The sequence below is a fragment of the Petaurus breviceps genome, unplaced genomic scaffold (assembly GCF_028583685.1).
Source record: "Petaurus breviceps papuanus isolate PSGF00001 unplaced genomic scaffold, PetGlider_PUasm1.0 89801, whole genome shotgun sequence".
NCBI lineage: Eukaryota > Metazoa > Chordata > Mammalia > Diprotodontia > Petauridae > Petaurus > Petaurus breviceps.
This window is the reverse complement of record NW_027187125.1, coordinates 1-6395: the sequence shown is the minus strand read 5'-3', so window position 1 is coordinate 6395 and position 6395 is coordinate 1. Positions and strand designations below refer to the sequence as shown.

Genomic DNA, 6395 nt, shown 5'->3' with positions numbered 1-6395 from the left:
CTTTAGATTTTTTTCCAGAGGAAAATTGGTGCAGGATATCGATTACTTAGCAGCCCCAAACCTATCATCTGTTCAAGGTTAACACTGTATTGCCAGCCATGAATGAATGAATGGGCATCTGTCACACACTTACTGTGTGCAAAGAAATATAATAAGGGTTGTAGTACACACCTCTACTGCCCATTTCCACTAACCCTTCCTGAATCCCTCAAATCCATGTTCATGTATTCAATGTTATTATCCTAAAGGGGTGCTTAATTTGGTGGATCTATCCTTGGTGTTTCAAAGGGAATGAAGGGAAAAAGGAAGGAGAAGAAAAGAGCCAGCCCATCTAGTTCTGGAACTTGCCCCAGGGGGGCTATTCCCCCTAATCTTCACCCTTCCTCATCCTAATCCCCACCTCTCCTCTGCATAGCCTAACATTATGCTGACCATTCTGTAGGTGCTTAAAAAATTGGTGTCTGTTCTACTGCAATTTGACTTAAAGTTCTGCTAAACAAGGAACTAACTCACATTGTGTTTTGTCAGCTCTGCACTTCCTCACATTGTTTTGAGCCTAGAATGATGTTCCCAAACTGTGTTTCTCACAATCAAATATGGCTGGATTCTAGTTTCTGCTATCTCTTTGTTTTATCCCTTTCAAATTTGTACTTATGATTACTAACTGTATATTTCTTTTCATCCCATTTTCTTCTGTTTCTTCTTCCTTATTTCTCTCTTTCTGTCATGTCCTCCTCTAATTTCTATTTTGCTTCTAACCACTGCTGCCCTTAATCTTCCCTTTCTATTTTCGATCCTCCCCCTTCTTCTTATCCCCCTTTCCTATTATTTCCCTCTTGGGGAAGATAGATTTCTATAATATATCCAAGTGTGTATATGTGTTATTCCCTCTTTGAACCAATTCTCATGACAGTGAGGTTAAAGCATTGCCCAGTAACTCCCCCCATTTCTCCCTTCACTGTAAAAGCTCTTCCTGGCATGCCTCTTTTATGTGTGAAAATTTTGCCTATTCTGTCTCCCCCTTCCCCCTTCTCCCAGTCCTACCTCATTCTCATCCCATTTCTATTTCTGAGATCACAACATAATCAATTCACACCTGTGATGTCTGTCTATGTAGACTCCTTCTAACTGCCCTTATAATGATAAAGATATTATGAGTTACATATATCACCTGAATTCACATATGGGAATGGAAACAATTAATCCTTGAGTCCCTTATGATTTCTCTTTTCCAGTTTATGATTTTCTGCTTCTCTAGAGACTAGAGGAATGCTTAAAATTTCTCCATTTCAGCAAATGTTCATTTCCCCCCTAGTGATTATACTCAGTCTTGCTGTGTACTTTATTCTTCATTGTAATCCTAGCTCTTTGTCTTCTTGAATATCATATTCCAATCTCTCTGCTCCTTTAATACGGAAACCACTAACTCTTGTGTGATCATGAATCTGGCTCCAAGATTTTTGAAATGTTTTTTTGTGGCTGGTTGGAATATTGTTTCCTTCACCTTGGAGCTCTGGAATTTGTCTTTAATATTCCTGAGAGTTTTCATTTTGGGATCTCTTTCAGGATGTGATCAGTATATTTTTCTGCTAAGATATCTGGGCAGTTTGCTTCAATAATTTCTTAAAATAATGCCTGGGCTGTTTCTTTGATCACAGGTTTCAGGTAGTCCAGTAACACTAAATGATCTGTCCTCCATCTCTTTTCCAAATTAATTGTTGTTCCAATGAGATTTTCATATTTTCTGCTATTTTTTCATTCTTTTGGTTTTGTTTTATTACAGGAAGTGAGCCACCATCCACTGAAATAGCCTGTGGATGGAAGGAACAGCGTTGAGAAACAGCATCTGGCCATCATCTTCCAGAGCCCTACCTACAACAATACTGTGAGTCACAGAGATTATCAAGTATTTGGGGGGTGGGAGGATAAGGCTGAGAAGAGAGACATCTCACTGGTGTAATTGTTCATTTGCATTAATTTCATCTTTATTGGTTATGCATCGACCCTATACAAGAAAAATTTTATTCAGAACTCAATGTGTATGTTATGAGCCAAATTAATTAAGAGCAAGGTTGAAGCAATGCTCAGCACTCTCCCTTCTTTCTCTCCATTGTAATGGGTTTTCTGCACTTTTAAATGTGATATAATTTACTCTGTTTTCCTCGGCCTTCACTGTTCTCCCAGGGCAGCCCTCCTTCCCATCCCTTAATTTTTTATGTTATCCCATCCAAGTCAGTTTCTACCCCCAGCCTCTGTCAATGTACTCTCCTCCTAAGAGCCCTGATAGTGACACAGTTCTTAAGAGTTACAAGTATCATCTTCCCCTGCAGGGATGGAAACACTTTAAACATGTTGAATGAGTCACATTTTTGCTTTCCTCTTTACCCTTCTACACCTCTCTTGAGCCTTATATTTGAAAATCAAATTTTTTCTTTAATTCTGAACTTTTCATAAGGAATGTTTGAATATTTCCTGTTTAACTGAATGCCCTTTTCACCACATGAAAAATTATATTCAGTATTGCTGTGTAGTTGATTCTTGGTTGTAATCCAAGATCCTTTACCTTACAGAATATCTTATTCAAACTCTTTTGATATGACTGTTCACTCTGAGCTTTGAGTATCCATAGTGATGGCAGTAACTTAATCTCTAACTGAAAAAAAAATGTTTCATTGATGCCTTCTAAGGCAACCAGCTAAAACCCTTCTTAAAGGAGGGAATGTCCCCAGTAGAACACTTATGGGGTCACAAAATCTGGAAGTAGTTCCTGGTTAAAGTCCTTCAGGAAGTCCTTGTATTTTGGTGAGAATCCCTTCCCTCTGCTCCTAAAGGAAGTCTGTCTGGGTGAAACAAAAGTCTCAGGTATCTCCTGAGCATGCTTAGAGAGCTTTTCTATGGGGAAGCCTACCTAGGCTGGAGCTCCATACAGCACTTGTTCTATGTGGCCATAACCAACGGGAACCCCAATACCACCTCAGCAACAGCCATTCCTGTAGCTCTCAGAGTCATCTACCCATCCCTTAGAACCCTCTGCCTGCCAAATCAGAAGGAGCCTTTCCTGCTTCCCAGCCCCCCTCTGAGGAGATGGTCTTCTTAAAGAAGCCACCCTTTTAGACAGGGCTGAGTGTAGAAAGGCCCTCTATTATTTCTGCTAAAATTGACAACAGACTTGGAATGTATCCTAACAAAAATCTATACGATAGAGAAAGATACTGATTAACACTTCTCATTAAAAAAGAGGGAGAGGATTGAGAATTATTCTAAAAGCCCATGTTAAGCCAGTTTGAAACTGCCCTATACTTTTGAAAGAAAGAGATGTAATATTTTACTTACGAATAGTAAAATTAACTTTTAAAAAAAAGAGTAAATAGATACTTACTTTTGGAAGTGTTGAGTGTATCTGAAAGTGACCAGAATCTTGGGGAATCCTATAAAACAGCAAAGATCCAAGAGTGGAGGCCAGATGGGTTCCCTAGGTGACATTCCACAGAAATTCACCAACAATGTGTGTACAGAGAGCCACAGACCACATACTAGTCATATGAGTTTGTTTACAGAATTGGAGGGATTTCTGATGGCAAGCCCATGTCAGGTCACTAAGAGCAGAAACTATACATTGTGCTTCAGGAGCCCAGATTCAGCAATCAGCACAGACTATGGAAGTAAATGGTAGATACTGAGCAGTCTTCACTGCAAGTTGTAATACATTAGTGCCTAATGAATACCTAGCAAGATGTGACTTGGTGATTGGAATTATCGATCAGAACCTGAATATCTTTCAGGTGACAGATGTTCATGTTACAAATGGAGACTAAGGATATCCTTGGGAGTTCAAAAATAAATTACACTGGAATTGGAACATTTTCATGGCACAAAACTATTGTCACCATTTTCTACTCATAACTGAGCAATAAACAATCAATAAAGATGTTTTCAATAGCATAGAAAGGGTTCCTAATTTCTAAACTGCCCAGATGAAAAACTTGCAACATATAGAGCCCAATGGGAAGCCCTGAAAACCATGTGGGAACAGGGTGAGGAACGTGTGTGATAGTAATGGAATTTAAAGATCCCCCTGTATTGGCTTGGTTTTTGGTTTGATTGTGTTACAACCCAGAGCTTGTTAATACCACTTGTAGGATGGACTTGTTGACCTGAAAATAGAGGGCTGAACTGAGAGGAGCTGGTGATGTAGATTTGGAGAGACACAAGAGAGAGGCAGAAGAACTTTTTGGAAGCAGCACCTTTGGAGTCAGAGAGAGACTGAGAGGATTGCTGAGGGCCACTTTGAATTGCCCAGGACTTTGAGAGCTGCCAAGGACTGAGGAGACATGGCTGTTATGCTGGTACTTTGTCTGTCTGTTTTGATGTTGTTTTGCCAGATTTGTCCACTGGTGAAAAACAGTTCTGTTGTTGCAGAAGTTTCGGAACCTTGCTGTTGGTTCACAGCTCTTGAGACTTTTCTGCAGACAGACAGTGAATTCTGTCCACTGGTGAAGGACAGTCCTGTTGTTGCAGAGGTTTGGGAACTATGCTGTTCATTCCGAAGGCCTGAAGAAGGATTTTCTTGTTGTATGTTTACAGAAATCCTGGAAGGGGGTTTTGCTAATGTTTTCAGGGGTCCTAGGACTATTCTGCAGACAGATAATGAATTAATGAAGAGACTGGCAATGTATCTTGTGGCCTTGCTAAACTTTGTCTCCCCAGGAACAAAGATTGCTGAGAACTTGCCTAGTGTCAAGATGAAGAAAAGACCTCCATTTGGGTATTACATTCTGTGATTAAGTTTGTTGTAACTCTTGGGTAGATTCAATTGTGATCCAAAGGTGGGGAACTTTTGACCTTTTTGTGCTCTGTGATTGAACAAATGAATGTACTTTACTTATGATTGGAAACTAATCTCCATTTGAGAAGAGGGGCTTTGTAATTGATTAAATGAATGTAATGTCCTGGGGTGGGGTTGTACTTGGAGATTATTGAATCACACTTAGTAAATGCTGTATTTTGAATGAAGTCATATTTTGATCTTTACTGTTCTTAATTTTACTGAATAAAATGGAGAGCACCTATGCTGGTATTCTGAACCTTGGGAAGTTGCCTTTGCTTGGCATTACAACATGGGATCCCCACAGCCCTTTCTCCTCCCAGAATTGCCCTAAAGCTTTATTCACAGAACCTGCAGCATATGTATTAACTTCAAATGTTTTTACTGAGTTAGAATAGATAGTAATTCTGTTCAGCGATCTGAAGTACATTAAATAGAAAAGAATAAACATCATGTAAGTAAACTCCATCAAAACGGATAACAGATGAATGATAGTGATAATAAGAAACACTTCTATGGGATGTCATGGTTAGAAAAACACTTCGTAAACATCTTGTTTAAACCTTACAACCACCCTGGAATTTACTTTTCTTGGGTGTTATAATTACTCCCATTTTGAGATAAGAAAATTGAGGTTTAGGAGAGTGGTTTTCCTATGGTCACACAATGAGTAAGGCAGAACTTCAGTCTAAGTCAAGGGTGGGGACTATAAGCTCCGCATGTGGCCCTCTAGGTCCCCACGTGTGACCCTTTTACTAAATCCAAACTTCAGAGAACAATTCCCCTTAATACAAATGTTTATTCTGTAAAAGTTGGACTCAGTCAAAAGGCCACACCCAGGGACCTAGGAGGGCACACTTGGGCTGGAGGCAGCAGGTTCCCAGCCCCTAGTCTAGGTCTGTGCCTGTAGTTTGTGTCTCTCCCCATTCCAGTTAATTTGTGGCAGGGAAGCTGGTGGGGAGAGAGCAAAGCCCCAGATCTGAAATAGTTTTAGAAAGAAATATATTAAGTCCTGTGGTATAGGACACTGAGGCAAAAGGAAGCTGTGGCTCCATCTTGTCCAGGCTCTGGAAGGTTTCATTACAAAGGATTTAGACCAAGGTACCCACACATAAACAGAGGGGGCAGACACATTGCCTTTCTGAGTGGCCCATGCCTTCCAGCCCAACCTGATCTTTGTCTCCTCCTGCCTGGGGAAAGGAGGATGAGCCCCGCCCCTTCCCCAGACCCCCTATTTTCTCCTCTTCTCTGGGGATTGTGAGGAATTGAAATCCCATTAAAGGCTGGTGGTCTGCAGATGCTGCTGCAGCTACTTTGCACTTTCTTCCCTTTTGTGCAGCCCAGTGCAGCCTTCCCTCGACCTCCCTCTTCCCCTCTTTATCCTCCCCCTCCCAGTTTCGGTAAAGGGGCTGACCCTCAACAACCCCAATCTGAGCTCAACTGCTGCTCCCCCGCCCCCAGCCCCAGCAACTTGCACTCTGGAACCTGGGAGCCTGGTCAGCCCCAGGCCCACTTCCAAGTGGAGGATGAACCTTCCTGATGTCAGAGCCTCCCTCCCTTCCCTCCTTTT

General features: G+C 41.2%; 1 long non-coding RNA gene across 1 annotated transcript; it reads right to left on the bottom strand.

Annotated features, from left to right (window-relative positions):
• Nucleotides 1–454: 454 nt before the first annotated feature.
• Nucleotides 455–4029, bottom strand: LOC138176517 (uncharacterized). The gene is made up of 2 exons (XR_011172320.1): nt 3380–4029; nt 455–1811 (listed from the first exon to the last, which is right to left on the bottom strand). It is a non-coding gene; the product is annotated as an uncharacterized lncRNA (long non-coding RNA).
• Nucleotides 4030–6395: the final 2366 nt, after the last annotated feature.